The 19599-nt window shown below is 51.6% G+C and overlaps 1 pseudogene; it reads left to right on the top strand.

Annotated features, from left to right (window-relative positions):
- The window catches only part of LOC124961206 (cancer-related nucleoside-triphosphatase homolog), a 63509-nt pseudogene extending 47018 nt beyond the window's left edge, over positions 1-16491 (top strand).
- Positions 16492-19599: the final 3108 nt, after the last annotated feature.

Genomic DNA, 19599 nt, shown 5'->3' with positions numbered 1-19599 from the left:
AAGGTTGGGTAGTCAGGGCACCTAATGAATGATGGGGTCAGGAGAGGATGAGGACTGTTATCAAACAGAAAGTGGGTTGCTAACCTCTGCCCTCATGCTCCTGTCCCTGCTCTCAGGAAGAAAGAGAAGACAATAATCAAAAAGAGGGTTTCTGGGGTCTATGAAGAGCAAGACACACCCCCTCCCGCAGACACCAGCTCTAGGAACTCTGCTCTTTGGAGAAGTCTGTCTCTGTCCCTTTCTTAAAACTGCTTTCTATGCTAGCCTCAGCATTCCTTATTCTGGGGAATAAGGATCCATTCCTGATGTCCAATGGACCAGTATCACTACTCAGTTTACTGTAACAGAACACCAGACTCTTCACAGCAAATATGTGTTTCTCACAATTCTGAGGCAGGAGGCCCAAGAGCAGGGTGCAGACATCCTGAGGTTCTTAGTGAAGGTCCCTTCTGGGTTTGCCAATTTTGATCTTGTGTGCTCAACTGGCAGGGAGCAGAGTGAGCAGAGGTTCCATTCATCTGTTTGCAAGAGCACAGATCCCATTCATGAGGACTCTGTCCTTGTGACCTACTCACCTCCTGCTCCTTCACATTACAGGGAGGAGTTCAGTATGAATTTCGGGGACAGAGCCCATAGCACCTTGATTAGATGACAAGGGAAAATTCCATTCAGGATGGTATTTTGTTGCTAATCATGTTGTCCCCTCTTGCTAATGTCTAGAAGACATAGCTATTTAACCTGTGCTATCACTGTAGCTGTAAAACACAACACATAAAGAAAACTGTGCAAATCAGTGTTCAATCAATTATCAAGGAATGAAAACACTGTGACCCCACCTCACCAAAAGAAGTAGTTGTTAATGGATAAAGAATATCCATTCGAGAAAGTTTTCTTTCTCTTTCCTGACACTGAATCTCTAAATCTTGATTCTATACATCCTTGAGCTACATACATTCACGCCAGAATCCCTTGCAGGGCTTCACAAGATGCTCAGTAAGCCCCTTCCAGACTGCCTGTCAGTGATGGGAAATGTTACCTAATGAAAATTTAGAATTCATGTTTTAGAATAAGAGATACATTCTACATTGGACTACATGTTTCCTTTCCCTTTCTTTCTTTCTTCCTTTAGGAAGATCCTCCTATGGGCTTACTTTGCTACATCCTCCGTTCATTGATTTCCAATTTTCATGCAGGTGCAAGATGTGGAAGGCTCTACTTTACATTACCCCTTGGGATAATAAGTAATATCCTGTTATAATAATATACTGCTATAAATGTTGCAAAAATGGTGGTGACAGTTCTATCTTGTAATTCTGACTCGTTTTTAATTTTTTTAAGCAAAAAACTGAGGTCACGTGACTGTCACATATTGCCAGCTAACTGGAGTCTGGGAGGTCTGATGAGTGGGTGCAAACCAATTAAGCTGAGTACTCACTGAAATTGCTTTCTCAGCCAGGATGGAGAATGATTGCTCACAAGTCAAACCGCATGTGAGACTGAAAGACTTTACAGGTAAATCTGGTTCAAGGCCACTTCACTTGAGGAGTGGAAACTTGAAGTGGTTAAGTGAGGCAAGGAGCTACTTAATTCTCTGCCTGAAATTCTCCAGGTGGAGTATGGGGGAGCCTGACTTCCTAGAGTGGCCACAGTTATGGGATGTCCACCAGAACCAGTGGCTCTCACTCAGTGGATTTTGGGAACTTACTGAAAAAAAGGCAAGGATGCTGAGGACTGAAGACCAATTACTCCTGTTAAAGCCTGTTCAGGAGAGGCAATTTTTTACTGAGTTCCTGAGCTAGGCCCCTGCATAGCAGACCAAACCAGAATGGAGTAGCTTGTATAACTGCCTGGTGATCAAACTGAACTTCCAATGAGGTCAGTCTTCCTGAAGCAAATACAGGCTCCAGCCGGCCTGAATCAGCAAGCTAGGAGGTTCCTTCTGTTTTAGCCCCATAACGGAGTAGCCGTTTGTTTAGCCTCTCCTGCATGTAAAGCCAAACTCCTCTGCCCTGCTCATGGCCAACTTCGTTTCTATTTTCAGACACAATAAAAGCCAGTTAGATCTTTGGATCTGCTGTAACCTCGTCTTCACACTCTGCATCCTGAAGCTGGAATCCAGGCCTCAGGGTTCCCGTAAAGCTGCCCCGGGCGCTCTGGGCTGCAGCGTTGCTGCGAACATACACACGGGGGGGGGGGGGGGGGGGGGGGGGGGGCAGCGCAGCAGGGCCTGCTCCTCTCAGAAGGCAGCCCAGGCCCCGACGTGCAGCCTGGGGGAACTGCACCTTGAGGGGCGGCCCAGGGCAGACTCTGAGACTTGGGGCGGCAAACCCTTAACCGTGCCGCAGGTCAATCCAGCACGGAGGACCAAGCACGGGTTCCCACCAGAGCCCGCCAATTCTGAGCCCTAAGGCTGGCAGCTCCCGGACACTCGCACATTACAGGAGGAGCAGGAGCACACTCAGGCGCAGGCGCAGCGCGGGGCGGGACTTCCGGGTACCGGGGCGGGGCTGACCGGCCCCGACTCAGCGGCGGCGAGCGAGGCACCTGGCCTGGCACGCCACGTGCTCCTGACCTGGGCGCCAGGTGAACGCAGGGCCGCGGGATGGGCGGTTGCTGCAGCCCGGCCTCCCCGAGCCCCCAACTCACGCTGGCGCGGCCCGGTCTCATCCTCCACGCCCGGGAGGAGGCCCGCGCTGCCGCAGGGGTCGCGGCCCGGCCCGGAGAGGGCGGGGCGCCCGTGTGGGAGCCAGTGACCTGATGTCGGTGCGGCCCAGGGCGGAGGTGTCTCTAGTGCCTCTCACTTAGCCCCAAGTAGCAGAGGTCACGTACATGAGGAAACCGCTCTTGTGGCAAGGGAAATGAAAAGAGATGGTTCCCCTGAGCCAGATGAGTGACCCAGGCCCGGACACTGATTCAGGTTACCGGGGACGACTGGCTGTAGTGTGAGGAGGTTGCACGAACTCAAGGTCACAGTTCAGAAGAAACTGGTAAATCAGTGCACGTACCAGTACACCAGTGGGAGCGGCAGGCGGGGCTGCTGCAGAGCAGGGAATCTTCCACAGGCTGCAGAGGGAGCATTCTTAGCTTCAGGGCGGTGGAAGCTGGAGCCAGCTCAGCTCATGACGCAGGAGTTTATGCTAGGTCAGATGCAGAGGTTGGTAGTCAATGGCTAGGGACTAAAGGTACCCAAGATAAGCCTGGATCTTACCTGCAGCATTCCATCTCTCCCTCAGCCTGTTCCTGTCAACCAGGCCAAGCACTGCAGGGCCTTCCGCCTGGATATGGCCTCTTCAGAGTTTCAGTGCAGTTTCATTGAATCATGCAGACTTTGGAATTTTATTTTACCAGGCAGTGAGAGAGGGGATTTAGGAGATTTGGGGTTTAAGAGATGCATTTTCAGTAGACAGTGTGGAATGAAGTGATTCCCCCCGCCCCCATAAGCATGGCCCTGCTCTACAGTGCCCGTCCTCTGACCGAAGTATGACCCCTGTTGGTTCCCAGGTGGGAAAGTGAGGAGGGTGAACCTGGGAGGAAAAGCAACTCAATTCTGGATGTAAACCTGGCCTGATACCATCTGGAATGTGCATTGCATGCTGGGGGTGTGTCTGTGACCAAGCTGAGGATGTTTCAGAACTTGAGAGTGTACTTCAGGATGCCATTCATGTTTTCTTTGTTTGTTCCTACTACAATTGAAACTTTTTCACACCTGGAGCAATCAAGAGCAGAGTGAAGTTAATATTCACAAATCTGTATGCAGCTGCTCCTCCACCTCCCTTGACTGCTCTCCTGCAGGTGGCACATGCTGTGTGCTCTATGGCAAGTACTTCCTGATGGGTCTCCTTCTCTTTTTCAGGGATTGGAGAAACGACCTTGATCCAGAAAGCCAGTGAGGTTTTACAGTCCTCTGGGTTGCCTGTGGATGGATTTTATACAGAAGAAGTCAGGCAGGGAGGAAGAAGGACAGGATTCGATGTCATCACGTTGTCCGGAGCTTGGGGGCCTCTGTCCAGAGTCGGGTACTGATGCTTCATTACTGTAGGTTTTATCCCTAAGTGATCCTTCTCTCCAAGTTCAGAGCTTTTATATTCTGATTCCACCAGCATTAAATTCTCCAAAAGTGCCCTGTGGGGTCCTTGGATGCCACTCTGCCTCCCTCTCCCAAGGGTTCAGAATCTGTGTCTCCCTGGGTTTGGGGCTGAGCCTGATGACCTCCTCTGTCTTGAGGAGGGCTCGAGAGATGTCCCAGAGAAAGAAACAGACCACCACATGAACAGCAAGCATGAAGTCATGTTTCATTTGGAATGTGGGCCCCAGAGTCCTGTGCTTTTCTCCCTTGTTAATTCTTGGCCTTGTGTCTGACCCCACTTTCCAGACAGCTTGAGCACTGGGGCTGCGGTCACACTGCAAGGCCTGATGGTGTGCAGACATGCAGTGAGCACCATTCCCAGGGGAGAGCAGTGGGGCCAGTGCTCACAGAGCGTCTTCACTGGGTGGTTGTTGAGGATGGGGGAATGTGCAGAGGGCCAGCTGTGCGGGGGGACTGCAGGAGCCCTCCTCAAAACAGCGTCTTTTCTCACAGGTCAGAGCCAATGCCGGGGAAGTGTGAGTGCTGGGTGAGACAGTGTGTGGTTGATGACTTCTTTCGAGTAGTTAGCACTTCCCATCATGAGGAACTTGAGTGTATGGTTCCTGTCTCCTGAGCCTGCCTGTGCTTTGCATCACAGGAGTTGAGATGGGAACAGAATGGCCTTTGCTCTTCCAGGGAGCAAATGATTTGCATTTTGTGGTTTAAACTCTTCAAGCAGTTGAGCTGAAGTAATGCAACGTGATGCCCTGGGCTGCACATGAAGGCCTTGCCTCTTGGTCGGCACATGTCAACACTCCACATTAGGGAGAGCAGGAAGGCTCCTGAGTCCAGCTGCCTGCACCCCAAAGACAGCACTGCCCTACCTTCCCTGAGTCTGGAGCCCTTTATCTGTAGCTGTGTTCATTGCTGGCACCAAGGGTTTCTGCATCTGTGTTCTGAGAAATGTGCTCTCACTTTATTTCCTGGGGATCTTTGTCTGGCTTTGGTCTTAGGGTAATACTGGTCTCCCTTCTCTAAGTTTTGGAAGAGTTTGGGAATGGTTGGTATTCATTTTTTTTTTTAATGTATTGAAGCCATATAGGCCTAAAAAGCTTTTTATTAGAAACTTTATAATTACTAGTTTAGTCTCTTTATTTGTTATATATCTGCTGGTTTTTGATTTCTTACTGGATCAATTGTGGTATTTGTGCCTTTTGGCGTTTTGTCCATTTCATCTAAGTTATATATTAATTTTATTTTGTAAGCTTGATTGGGTTGACAGAAGTTTCTTTCATTTCTTCTTTATTTAGCTCTTTTCCCAATTTTTTCTTAATCAGTCTACTGAAAGCTTTTTCAATTTAGAGGATCTTTTCAAAGAACTAGCTTTGGGCTTTATTGATTATCTATTGCCCACTCTTTGTATCTGTTTATCACATCTCATCAAGTCCTGGCTCAAGTTCAGGATCATGAATAAAACATACATAAACTCATCTCTGGAGACTCTCAGCCTAGTGGGAACACAGATGAGAGATGAGGACAGGGGCCCCTCCATCAGTGCCGTGAGAGCAGTGTGGGGACGGCTGGGCCCAGGAGGCCAGGAAGGGGCTCTGAAGAGCTGACATCCACACTGAAAGGAGGAGAAGAAAAGAGTGTGTTGGGGTGACTGGGGAGGGGTGGTCAGGGAGAATCTTCTAGATGGCAGGAGTGAGGAGGAGAGGAAAGTGCTGGGGGCACAGGTGCAGGGCCCTGGGGCCCTGTTGAGGATCTTACAGAGTGACTTAGGGAAATGGAGTGGTGTGAACTCGTCTCAAGGGCTTTCCACTGCACCAGGACTGAGGTTCAGCATGCCTCCAGTGGACTGGAAGGCCCTGTTCCAGCTGACCCTGCTGCCTCTGAGGTCATCTAGCTGTGCTCCAGTCCACAGGTGCCAGGGCCATCCCGTCCCAGGCTCTCAGCACCTTCCATCTTGGTTGCTGGCACACCATCTTCCCTGTTCGTGCCTCTGCCCCTGAGCACCACAGCACAGTTGAACAGCGCAGGGGATTAGTGATTGCCAAGACCACTGGAGTTCAGAGTCAGCTGCTGAGGACATCTCAAGTTTGTGGGATCTTCTACCCTGTTGGTGGGGCTGCAGCTCCCCAGCCCATGAGCATAAATGTCTCTCCCATCCCCCATATATTATTGTGATGAAGAAAGGAGAAGGAATTAGAGTTTACCTTTTATAAAAACACAAAGATTAGGTGACAAAAATAGGGGTGTGTGAAGAGGGTGTGTGTTGGCAGGTGGTGACAGCGTGGGTTGGAAGCTTTAGAAACCCCAGGGGAACAGGTGGGAACTTCCATCCAAGACCAGTGTTGAACTTGCAGGACCTGGGAAAGCAGATCTGACAAAGTTAAGAAAATGTCTGTCATGTGTAAGAGCCTCACTGTGGGTGAAGGGTTGTTTGAGTCCTTTTAAAAATACTATGAAAAATGTATGGAAAATAATTCTCAGGTTGGACCAGCATGGCATGCCCATTGGTCCCCAGGGAAGCAGGACTGGCCGGGAGCAGAGGAGGCCCAGGAGACTTGGGTCTGCAGGCTCACCTCAGCATAGGTATCTGCCACACTCTGCAGACCAGAGTGGAGATGGAGCAGAGTAGGGGCATGGGAGGGGAAGGAGGGAGGCCAGTGCCCATGGGAAAGGACTTGGGCTTCTAGGAAGCCCCCTGCAGGCCCAGCTGGGTTGATCGCTCATCCAGGGCTGACCTTGCCTTACTTGAGAGCTATCACATTGTTTTCCTAAATATTGAAATTTTCTCTGTCCATGGTAAAAAGAAAAGTTTGTAAACAAAAGGAAAGATAATGTGAGTTACTCAGGTCTTACCATGGCATAGCCACTGCTGGCATGCTTTGCCTTCCTGGCTGCCTAGTCTGTTTGTTCAGTCATCCAGAACTGGAGAAACAGACCCTCCCAGTTTATGGGCCCGGTTTGTTTTTCCTGCAGGCTGACTGAGTGATTGGACGTGGTCTCATATCTTAATAATCTTCAGAACTGAGGTTCATAATCGACTCTCTGAGTGGGCATTTCATCTTTGATCTACTGTGGTTCCCTCCGTGTCAGACACCTTGTTCCCAGTGGGAAGTGACCTTGCCACCAAGCAGGAGCTCTGCCTCTATCGGGGCTGGCCTCCCACAGGGCCTGAAGGGCAGCGTGGTGTGAGGATCCTGGTCCCAGGGCCACTCTGGTCCTCTATGGTGTGAGGACAGACTGTCTGGCATGTTGCAGGTACCTTATTTACAGTTCCAAGACACTTCCTGGCCTCGATTTGCATTTTTAAGGATCTAATGAGGTTTCAGGGTTTCCATTGTTTGGTTTCTTTAGTCTGAATTATTGTGGGATTCTTCTTCCCATTCCCCCTTTGTAAGGCAGATGACCTTTTTATATTTATTGATTCGGTTTTTCTGCTTGTCACATATATAATATATTAAATATTATATATTATATTTAATAGTTCAGCCCTATTTAAATTTAACATAACATTTTATTTTTCTTCTTCCCTTTGCTTTTAAAAAAGCACTTATGCTTCAGTCCACCTGGATTTATTTCAAATGTAACATGGGAGACAGTTGGTTTCCTTCCAGATACTTCACTAGTTTGCTAAAACCGTTTATCAGAGAACTCACATTCAATCAGTGTATTTTGCTTCATAAGTTATGTTTAAAAGTGTGTGCGCAACGCTCGAGGGCTGTCCCTCATCGATGCCGGACCTTCATTTCCGCATCAGTACCGCACTGTTTAATTACCATTGCAACATTACCCCCCACAAAATTTTTACTAGTGTATGAAACTTTTTGAAAACAGTTTGAATGCTGCTGGTGGTGAGTACAGCAGTCCCTGCACCTGTGGTCAGGTCTGCCCAGCTGGCCACTGGCTGAGGGTGCTCCATAAGGTGGTGCTCACACCTGTGCCTTGACTGCCAGGCACACGTGTTCTGCCCCTGGAGAGCAGTTTCTTCATGGTGAGAGGGGTTTCTTGGACACAGTTCCTGGTTCCTGGGAAGGTGTGCAGGTGTGTGGCACACGAGTGTGGCTGGGGCCTCGGAGTGGGGCGCCTCTTGTTGGATTCCAGGACTCCTTGCGGTGCTCTCAGTGGGGGCGGGCACCTGGAGAAAGTGTGCACACCTGCCTTGCAGCAGCCGAGCAACTGAAGGTGCTCTGCTCTGCGGGGCTTCCTTGGAGGGGTGGTTCTGGTCATCCTGGAGCATTGGGGTGACAGCAGTGGTGCCTAGCAGGGCCCCTCCATAGCTGGGTCTGTATTTGCCAGGGAGAGGGGCCAGAGTGACTATTGATCTGTCCCAGGGTTTCATAGCCCAAGCCTCCAGGCTGGACCTCAGGGCCTGTGTCACAGGAGGGGTTCTTTATGGTGCCCCTCTGCCTGTCAGCTAGTAGGACCTTCTCAGTCCCAGGACAATTCTCCCAGCCGAGAACCTGTGTGTTGTGGGTTTGGCAATGGTGTGCGTGGGACCCTGAGGGGCATGTAGGACATCTAGGAGGAGCCTTGGCCTGGCTACAGATCCTGACAGGGACACTGGGGAGCCGTGGAGCACCCTCTGCTGCCAGGCCTGGATGGGAGCACCCAGTGCTAGTCTAGACCTCTCAGAGCAAGACTCAGAGTTGGAGTCAAGAGGCCAGCGTTGCCGTGGTGCTCATCCTTGCTGTCTCCTTTCTTTAAACCTGAGGTATTGGGGTGCCCTTTATTTTCTGAGTACATGTAAGCATAAGGTGGGGTCACTGTTGGAATAAAATATTGCAAGAAGCCAGGACTTGGGGACCAAGTGCTTGGTGCTGCAGGCTCCTAGGTCGTCCTTCTTGTGAGCCTGCATGTGAGGACAGCCTGTGGCATGTGGGACCCTATGAGTAGTGTGGCTCGGTGTCCAGTGAGTGTCTCCGTCCCCAGGTGGGTTCCTGTGGAGGCCTTGGACCCAGACTGTGTGTCATCAATGAGATCGGGAAGATGGAGCTCTTCAGCCAGCCCTACATCCAAGCTGTGCACCAGACTCTGTCCTCACCAGTGACCATTGTCCTGGGCACCATCCCAGCCCCAAAAGGAAAGCCGCTGGTTCTGGTGGAGGAGATCCGGGGCAGGCCTGATGTGAAGGTGTTCAGCGTGAGTGCACCTTCCCTGTCTGCAGGCACCCCACCCTCACCTGCTTCTCTGCCCCCCATGTTCCCCTGTACTGCAGCATTACCGAGTTGGATCTTAGGGGTTGAGAATGACACTATCTTCCACGCACTGATGAACATTGGGAGCCCCCGAGTATCCCAGCCTGCTGCCCTCCTCGTTCCTTCTCATGCCTCTGCATCTTCTCTGCTGCCCTCCTCTGTGCCTGCAAGTGCCCTTGGTGAGCTCCACTCACGCCACCCCCCCCCCGCAGGTTAAAAACTTCCCAGAAGCAGGTGGTGAGTGGAGGGCACAGGGCCTCAGCAGGTTGGAGCAGAGTGAGCACCTGCCTCACCAATTGCAAGGTCTCCTGGCCCGCTGGCCCTGCTGGGATGTTGCCACCAGTGCATCCTGTGTGTGGCAGAGAAAGACCGCATTGGGGTTGGACCAGCTAGATCTGGGAGGCGTGTGCACCTCCTTCAGGGGTGTACTCCCTTGGCTGGTGCTGACTGAGCACCTACTGTGTGTAGGGCACTATTCATGTCTTGGTAGGTCCATTCCCCAGGAGCGTGGGACCGCGTACAGGAGCTGAGTGCCACATGTGCAGGCAGATGCAGGAGGTGGTTCCAGCTGCTGCCGAGGGCTGGGAAGAGTCCTGGCAGCATGGCTGGGTGGCCTGGTGGTGGGCAGCACTCAAGGGAGGTCTGTCCCAGGAGGTGATATCTGAATGAGGCTGGAAAGGTGCGAAGGCCGAGTCCTCATGTCACTGGCCTCAGAGCCAAGTGCCACCACCTGCCCCTCTGTGCACCTCCTCTGAGGTAGAGGTTCATGATGACAGTGTCTGTGAACATGGAGGCGGTGGTGCTGGAGGAGCAGGAGATGGCGCTTCCATGCTGGAAGGCTGGGCTTGTTCCCTTGTTAGCACCAGGGACCCGAAAGTCAAGGGAAGGTCAGGGGAGCTGAGGGCCACATCCAGAAGTGCACACTGTGTCTTAAGATGAGGCCATGTCCCCGCTCCAGAGGGGAGACTGTCCTCCAGCAGGGCAGTCGTTGCTCCTCGTGGGGCACAGAAGGCATCAGCTCTGAGAGAGCTTAGGGAGGGGGCCACACACCCTGCTCTTCTCCAGCCACCCTGGTGTGACCCTTGTGGTCCTGGCTTAAAAACAAGGACCCTCATGTCCTTACCAGCAGACTGAGCAGCTGGCTGACATGTGTCTTGGGTCCTTTCTGATCCCCAGAGGCAGTGGATATCTGCATCTGTCTGAGAGTGACCTCTGCCCGCAGCATCCTGGAGCAGGCACCTGTGAGGAGACCTGAACGGGAGGCAGGCAGGGCCAGGGAGATGGGGTCTGAGCAGAGGAGCAGGGAGGACCCACAGCTCCTGAAGAAACAAGAGAAGGCAACCCGCTCCATGCCCCAGGTGGAGCTGTGCAGCCCTGCCTGGCTAAGTGAGCTCCAGGGTGGGGGGCATGCCATCCAGCCAGTGCCATCTGCTCATCACGTTGTGCCAGGCAAGCAGCTAGTGGATGACAGACTGGGTCACAGGTCACTTGTCCTGAGAGCCGAGTGTGTTGCAGCCGGAATGAAGAGGTGGCCGGCAGATATTGGCTTCCAACCACGGTGCTGGAGTCAGGGAGTCAGGGCGGGACTGGGCCCAGCATCCTGTGTCACCTAAGTGACCCACCATCACAGGCCCTGGAAGCAAATGAAGAACTGAAAGTCTCAGAGTTAAAGTTGCAACAAAAATAGAGACAATAGAAGAATCACAGGAAAATTTTACAACCAGGAAGTACAGTAACCAAATTAAAACATTAATCTGTGGGCCCACCTTCTGAGGATGACAGAAGAAAGAACTAGCAGACTCAAAGATAGAGCAGTAGGCAGAATAAAAATGTCAAGAACGAGCCCTGGGGATGGGGGGGAAACAGTAGCCCAGATCTCCTCATGTTTGCTAAAGACATAAACTTACAGATTCCAAAAGCTTGCTGTGAACCACAGCTGGGTAAACCAAAGAAATCCAGCCAAGAACCTCAGAACCAGATCTGTGGGCACTGACTCGAGTCCCAAGAGCAGCGTGAGAGAAGCGGCACCTGACTGTCAACGCACTGACGTGCAGGCGGAGATGCCCATGGGCTCAGGGCCCCAGGGTTGGAGCAGCAGCCTGGTACCCAGAGGACTCTGTCCAGGTAAAGATCCCTCAGGAGCATGGGGGAGAGAGCACCATGCAGAGGTCAAGCTGCATGCTGGTGGCAGCGTCTCAAGCTCCTGAGATCGTGTTTGACAGGTGAGGCAGGAATGGCGACACTCAGATGTGTAGATAGACAAAGAAAGACAGTTTCCAGAAGGAAGGTATCCTCACACCTCTGTTGCCCAGCAGACGGGGCGGGGAAGCTGCTGTGGACTGGCCTTTCCCCCACTTAGTGAACTTGGTGTTGCTCCCTGCCCCGTGAGGCGGATGATACTGCTGCATGGAGGAGACCTGCCAAGCAAGCATTCATGGGATATATCCAGCCGTGGCTGGGTAGAAAGGAAGGTCAGGCAGGGTGAACAGGCCTCTGGAGTGGGCAGAAGTTCTCTCCACGTACGGCTTGAGCACAGGCCTGACACAGGAGGAGTAGCAGGCTAGTGGAGCTGGATGAGAGTTTGTCTCCTATGGCTTGCTGTTGAGTTCAGAGGGGACTTTGCCATCGCATGCTGTTGGTTTCTGAGAGGGAAGTCACCTACTTGGTCTTCTGCCTTCTAGTCCACATCACAGCATTGGCGAGGTTCTGAGCCACGTCACATCCTCTGCAGTAGAAGCTCGTGGTGTGATGAGCCTGGCACCTAGCCTGGTGCCTCATGTCCCTGGCTGCAGTGGGGGTGCTGTCTGGCATCCAGGCTGCGATGCTGCCTATCTGCCCCAGAATGCTCCTGCCTCGGCCCCCTGCTATCTCCCCTTGGCTCCAGCAGAAGCTGAACTGCTGATGTCAGCTGTCATCTCACCTTGGTCTGCCCAGGTGCTTCCCTGACCTGCTGGGCACTGCTGCAGCTCCTGATCCTGCTGGTTCTGACTGGAGACCTTCCAGACCACAGGAGAGTCTTGGAGGCATGGGAACTGCCATGGCTTGGGTACTGACCGTGGCCTTCCTGAGGTTATATTGCTCTTTCAGAACATTGGCCATTTTTTTTTCATGGCTTCTAAAGCCTATTGCTCTCTAAATATAGCACTAAGAACTGTTTTTGTTTTGTACTTATTTCAGTATTTGGCTCACGGAAGATAATTGTGAAAACAGTAGGTAATGGCCATGTTGATGCCTTGGAGGCAAAAGGAGAAAGCTTTTGTGGGTCAAGATTACTGGAAAGGGGTATGTGTACTTTTCCTAGTTTTCTAATTAACTGGGCAGAAGCAGACCGGCAGGCTGGGGGCATGTGTTGGGTGCTAGGTGCGCAGACTCGCCCCTCCACAGTGCATATGGTGGGGCAGGATCCATCCATGCCTGCAGTGGGGGGCACTGACTTGTCAGTGGGGTGCAGACTCTTCTGTGACTCGAGTCTGAGATGTTATTTGATTTTTCTGTTTTATAAAATGGTAATATGACTGAAAGCTACTTTAATAATAAGAATTCAGAGCCCTTTAAACTTGCTTCTTCCACGAAGCCATTTTTATTCTTTCAGTTCTCACTTTTGGGTTGTAGGATTGTAAGCATACTAGATGCTAGGTCCTAGCTTCTTTCTATTTGGAAGAATTTAGACCTCCTGCTCTTCTTGCTACATGTATTTTAGACAAACAGAACATAAACTGTTTTCTTCTTAGCAGGAATTCAATACTGTCCCTGGTTCCCCACACCTTTGTTCTGTGGATGCAAAGCCAGGGCCGGGCCTCATTCACCAACTGCTGGATACCACAAGATCAGAAGCCAATGGCGGTGGGTTCTTTTTGTAGAAATTGAGAAGCAAATCCTGAAATTCACATGAAAATACAAGGGGCCCAGCCAGAATAATCTGCAAAATGAATAGTGTTAGAGTACTCACACTTTCTGATTTTAAAATTTACTCCACTGTAGTTGAGACTCTACTGCTGGCATCAGGGTGCACATGTAAACCATTGGAAGTGAGTGGAAGTTCAAAAATAGACTTGTTTCGATGACCACTTGATTTTCCCTGAGGGAGCCTGGGCAGCATAATGGGAAAAGAGCAGTGTTTTCCACAATTGCAGTTGCAATTGTGCAAAAGAATGAAGTTGGACTCTTACTTCACACTGTGCACAAAATTAACTCAAAATGGTTTATATATTTAAATGTAAGAGGTAAATCTATAGAACTCTTGGCAGAAAATATAGGAGTAAGTCTTTGTGAACAGCAATTGGGCAAAGCCTGCTGTGAGAGAACACCCAGAATTCAGACAGCAAAGGAAAAAATAGATAAGTCCAAAACCCTAAACTTTGTGCTTCAAAGGACCCAGCAAGAGTAGGAAAGAGCACACAGAGGGGAGAAGATGCTGGCAAATTATGTATCAGATGAGCCTGAATCCTAGAACACAAAGATGACTTTAAGAACTCAACAATAAAGTAAAAATAAGCCCATAAAAATAGACATAGACTCTGAATGGGTATTTCTCCACAGAAGCTATACAGGTGACTGGTAAGCCCATGAAAAGCTGTGCAGTGTCAGGGGTGGCTGGGAAGGCACACCCCTTGGGGTGCCTGCAATACAACTGAAAGAAAGGAAAGGAAGATGGCGGGTGTTGGTGCCCTCACACCTGCTGGTGGGACCTCAGTGGTGCTGAAACTGGAAAACAGGTGCAGTTCCTCAAAAATTAAATTTGAGTCACTCTGAAAACCAGGAATTCCACCCCAAGATATTTACCCAGATGAATGGAAAACATGTTCACAAAAATCTTCAACGAACGATCACAGCAGCATTACGTCCAGAACGTGGGAATCTCCCCAATTCTGCGAAGGTATAAAAGAAACATGATACCTTCATACAGTGGGTGTTATTGGCAACACAAAGGACTGAAGTACCGCTGGTTTCACTGTACAACATGTGTGAACAAGTGTCACCTCATGCCGAGTGAAAGAAGCTAGGCACAGATCACATACCTGTGATTCCACTTGTAGAGAATGTCCAGGAAAGGCAACATTACTGAGAGAGCAGATAGAAGTGGTTGCCAGAGGCTGGGGAGGGCAGAAGGGCGTAACTGGAAGGGGCTTCTGTTTGTGATGAAAATGTTCTGATATTAGATAACGGTGAGGATTGCAAACTCTGAATGTACGCAGTGCTGGGGATTGAACCCAGGGATCCTGTGCTTGTAAGGCAAGAACTCTACCAACTGAGCTATATTCCCAGCCCTAGAATTCTACTCTTGAGGTGAATTCTATGATATATGAATTACATCTCCATAAAACCACCCCCCTCACACACACATACACACAGAAATCAGGTAGAAGAGCCAAGTGGAGAAGTGGCACCACTCCCCTCTCTAGAAGACTTGGTCACCACTTAGACATTGACCCACATCCCTTTCCAACATGGCGGAGGGCCCTACATGGAGTGAAGCATGGTGCCAGCTGGGGTGGCTTCCCCTTCTCACAAAGCCACTCATCTAATCCTGGTTGCCTCCTGAAGACCCCACCCCCACATGCCATGCACTGAGGGATCAGGCTTCCAACACATGAACCTCTGGGGACACAGTCAACCCAGAGCAGGCATGCTGGGGGCCAACTGCTCCTGCCAGCACTGACTTCTGCAGGCCTCCAGTGCACCCTCCCTTGTACCAGGAGGCTTTGCTCCTATCCCCCTCTGTCCAGGTGCCCTTCCCCATTGACCTCCTGTCAGGGTCGAATCCAGGTGCACCCAGCTGTGGAAGCCTTTCTGAGACCTGTTGCCTCCCACCCAGGCCCTGCTACCTCTCTGGACCCTTCCTGGGGAGTCTTGGACCTCCCCCATCCTTGTTCATGCTACATCTCCTCTAGTCTGACACCTCCATGAGGTCAGTGTCCTTTCTGTGGTGTCCCACCCTCGGCCCTGTGCCCATGAGTGTGGGGGCCAGGGGAGGCACAGTGGCAGGAAGCATCAGCCCTGCCCTCTCCCTGGCGCCTCTGCCCCTTTTGTTCTGCCAGACTGATGGTGAGGGAAGAACTGATCACAGGGGCAGGGATGCCGGGATTGCTTCCCATGCTTGCTTGTTGGACGTCCTTGTGTTGTAAGGGTACTGCCTATGGAGAACATGCTGGGATCAGGAGGCTGAGTTATGGTCTGCACCTTGTCACCCTTGCTTCTCTGGTTCAACCCCCTCTTCCTCCAGGTGAGCCAAGGCCCCTTGCAGCACTTGGGTCCTCCAAGTCCCTGGCAAACCAAGCAGATGTACTAACTTTGGGAGCACTCTCAGTTTCTGGGTGTCCCTGGGTCTCAGTCATTTGCTGCTCTGGTAGCCACTTCTGCTCCAGGGTGACTGTCCATCTGCCCAACCCCCACTCTGCCTTCCTTACAGCTCTTGGTTCACACTCTTCCTGAGTCAGGATCCATCAGCACTCAAAGCTGCTGTCCTATCTTATTTATTTATTTATTTATTTATTTATTTATTTATTTATTTTGGCACCAGGGATGAAACCCAGGGGTACTTAACCACTGAGCCACATCTCCAACCCTTCTTTTTTATTTTGAGACAAGATCTTACTAAGTTACTGAGGTAGGCTTTGAACTTGGATCCTCCTGCCTCAGCCTCCCGAGCTGCTGGGATTGCAGGTGTGTGCCACCTCACCTGGCTTGCTGTCCCTTGGGCTGTCTCTGCAGAGCTGATAGTGGGATTGGAGACACCTGTCCTGTCTCAGAGCCCCTGCTGGCCTCCCAGCCTTCCCAACTCTCAGGGTGAAGGAAAGGAGGAAGTCTGAGGCCTGCTCCCTGCTTCCTCCCACAGGTCACCAAGGAGAACAGAAACCACCTTCTACTGGATGTCATGGCCTGGGTGCAGAGCTGCGGGAAGTGAGGCCAGCTGGCGCCTGTGGTGCTGTCCTGCGGAGGTGCCCAGTGGAGCACAGCCTCCAGCCCTGCCTCCAGCTGTGTGCCTCCACGCATCTGGACCCTGTGGCCAGGGAGGCTGACAGCTGCTTCCATAAACATTTGGCAAGTCCAGGCAGCCTTGGGCTCACCAGCAGCCCCTCAGGGACTCCTCATGCTCAGGGATTTCTGTTCATTTCCTCTTTGGCCAGGATAAAGTGGGAACCGAGCAGAGGTGCTCAGTCCCTGGAATTTGTCCCCTTTGAAGTTTGTCCTTGTGTTGCTGGTGGACAGCAAGTTCACTGCCCATCAATTTTGCATGTCGTGGAAATTAAACCCCTCTCCAGGCTTCTGTCTCCAGCACTGAACTGTTATTCCTCAGAAAGCCAGTGGGGTACCCTCTCCACCTCTTGTGTATGTCTTTGTTAGTTGCTTAATACAATTAAAGCAAATGTTGTGTTTCAAACACATGAGTCCTTGTTTAGGTGGCCTTTGGAGTGTCTTGCCACCTGCCACTCAGACTGAAGGGCGGCAAGGCCTGGGCCCAGGTTCCTTCAGAGCCCTGCCTGGGCAGTGGACTTGGGTCCATTTTTTTTTACCTTTTTGAGCCTTGTTTCCCTTCCAGTTAAAGGCAATGGCTGTCCTCAAAGCAGGTGGTGAAACGGCAAAGGGAACTGTCCTCAGTACTGGGCTGTGCGGTCAAGAGGAAGGCTGCAGAAGTCTGGGTCAGCCCCCAACAGGGGTGACACAGAAGAGGGAGGTAGGAAAGCCTGGGCACCCTGGGATTCAAAGACAATGGTACTGGAGTGACAGCTCTGTGTTTGTAGATCACTTTGGGTGATGATCTGTGAGTTTTCAGGCTTTTTAGCAACTAGCGTCAGCTATAGAATCACTGGCATAAAGGCAGCATGTCCCTGCTCTGTGTCTCACAGATCTCTGCATGTGCAGACAGGTGTCTGAGAAGGGCTCTGAGCAGTGCTGAAGCCCAGTCCTGAGCATGACCAGGGCCTGCACCTGGGGAAGGCCCCACATCGGCCACTCTCATCCTGGGCAGCTTTCAAGCTTGACCTGGAAGTTCATGCTTGAGGGGTCATAGCAGGAGGCCTGCTGGCCTGGGGATGCTCCCTCACAAAGGGCCTCCTGCCCAGGAAGAGGAGGGACTGTCTCCACCGACCCTGCCCTGCTGGCCCAGTGCTGCGTCAGGGTGTCCACCAGGCTGGCTGACTGCAGCCACAGTCACCAGGACGAGGAGCACTGACCAGTGTGTGTTATGGCCTTCAGTGGGCTAGGATGGTCACCACCAAACCTGGGAACCTAACCTCGCCCAAACTGTGAGGGCATCAAGCCCTGCAGGGGCCCCACCAACCCCAGGAGAGTGTGGTGGAGGGAGGGGGCAGGCAGATGTCCCTGCTGTGTCCTCCTGGGCCCTGCACCCAGACCTGGGCTGCTGCCTGCCCAGCTGAAGCAGGACCCCACATACAGTGCCTTTCTGGGACCTGTGGGCAGCAATGGCGTGTGCACAGGGTTCCCTAGGCTCCTGAGTAGGGACATGTCCCCTCTGCACTTGTCCCTCAGAGCTCTGTCCTTCAGGGTGACTGTTGGCTGAACTCTGCTTTTGTCTTAAATTAGGAAACCAATGAAACCTACTTCAAAACAGATGGAATGGCTAGTTTGGGGTTCGTGCTTGTGGGGGCAGGGGTGTTGCTCTGCCTGAGTGTGGAGCTGGCTCCTTGGCCTGACCATGGGCGGGGACCAGATGTGAGGGGGATCTGGGCCTGAGTGGCTCTGGAGGACATGCCCTTTCCAGCATGCCCTTCGTGCCTCTGTCAGGCCTTCTGGGTTTAGTGTGCACATGCCCCAAACCTCACAGGCGACGTGTAGCTGTGATGCTGTGGCAAGTTCTGCCGTGATTCCTGTATTGCCATGTCAGAGAATGCTCAGGGGCACATGGCAGATGTACAATCCTTGTCACCAGCCAAGGACCCAAGGAGGGGCACTGGCAGTCCAGCAGCCTGACTGGGTCTTAAGGAGAAATGCCCTCTGGGGTGCACAGAGCAGATGCGGTGCTGCTCGTGTGAAGAATTTCGACTGCATGACAGGCTGGTGGGATGCAGAGCAGGTTGGGGAAGGCTTGCTGCCCCACACCTTCCTCTCCTGGCAGCCCTGGCCAGCCACTCCATGCCAGGCCTGCAGATGGACTCCTCTTAGCTCTGAATGGGTGACTCGGGGAGGAGAGGACAAACCTTTAAAACTGGCCACCAGGGAGATGCTCCCCGTAAGGTCGCAAGTTCAGTTCACCCCAACCCCACCCCAAGTGCCAGGGTGCTGGTGATGGCAGGACGCCTTGCCCCTCCTTCCCTGCTGCCTTGGCAGGGGCCACGTCCAGGAGTACTGGCCCTGTGTGATGACGAGCGGACAGGAAAGGAGCCTGGACCAAGGCACAAGCAGGTCTGTGTGCAGCAAGACGCTGGTGTCAGGGGTCCAAGAGGCGTTCACCAGACGGGAGCCTCAAGAAGGTGCAGAAGGGACATCCTTCTCAGCATGAGGGACATGTTTTAGAAATGGCAGCAGACTCAGCAAAACCCAAGCTCCAGTTTCAGCAATAACTGTAAATACTTTAATTCCCAAAACAAAGGCTGTGCAAGTGTGCTTGTGGTGGGGCGGGTGGCCCAGCGCAAGCATGGAAGACAAGTACGTGGGCTTGGGAAGCACTCAGGAGCATGGGCAGGTGGAGGAGACCCCAGACCCTGGCCTCCAGGCCCAGTCCACTTACCAATGGAAAGGCATTTGAATTGTTCCAAATGTTGGTAAAGATGTGTGAAAACACTATAACTTTCACATACGTGTTTTTGTCTGAACATACTCATTTGACTTGAGCACTCTATCTGATACCCATGTGTAATTTTTCACTCCAGTTTGTATGAGAATTATATTTCTGGCCCATGGTGATATTTTGTAACATCTGCTCCTTTCATATGTATTCTCCTCTCATCTAAGCACTGGTCAATCAATATTCAGGTGCTGATTTGGGGAGATTTTAGTGGATCTCTGGAGCTTGCTCTGTTTGCAGCTCGGAAAGGAGAGAGCTCCAGAACCTGAAGATGGGAACTGCACTCTGTTAGGAACTCCAGCTCCTAGGGTCTCCCCACTGCATCAACACCATTTTTCATCTCAGACCACACACTTCTCCTGTGTCTGTCTCCCTTCATAGCAGCCTGGAAGCTCCGTCTAGGTGGGGAGCTGGGAAGACTATTTACAACCATATGCCTTGGCATGTTTGTGTCTCCCTGCCATGAGGTCACTGTTCCATGATTTCTATTATCTTACATTTGAAAATCATTATTTTATGTTTCTGAATTTACTTTTTCTAATTGAAATCAGAAGGTCAAATCTGGTCCATGATACTTAGTCTTC

Source organism: Sciurus carolinensis, chromosome 12 (assembly GCF_902686445.1).
Source record: "Sciurus carolinensis chromosome 12, mSciCar1.2, whole genome shotgun sequence".
NCBI classification, from domain to species: Eukaryota; Metazoa; Chordata; class Mammalia; order Rodentia; family Sciuridae; genus Sciurus; species Sciurus carolinensis.
This window is presented reverse-complemented; position numbering and strand designations above follow the sequence as displayed.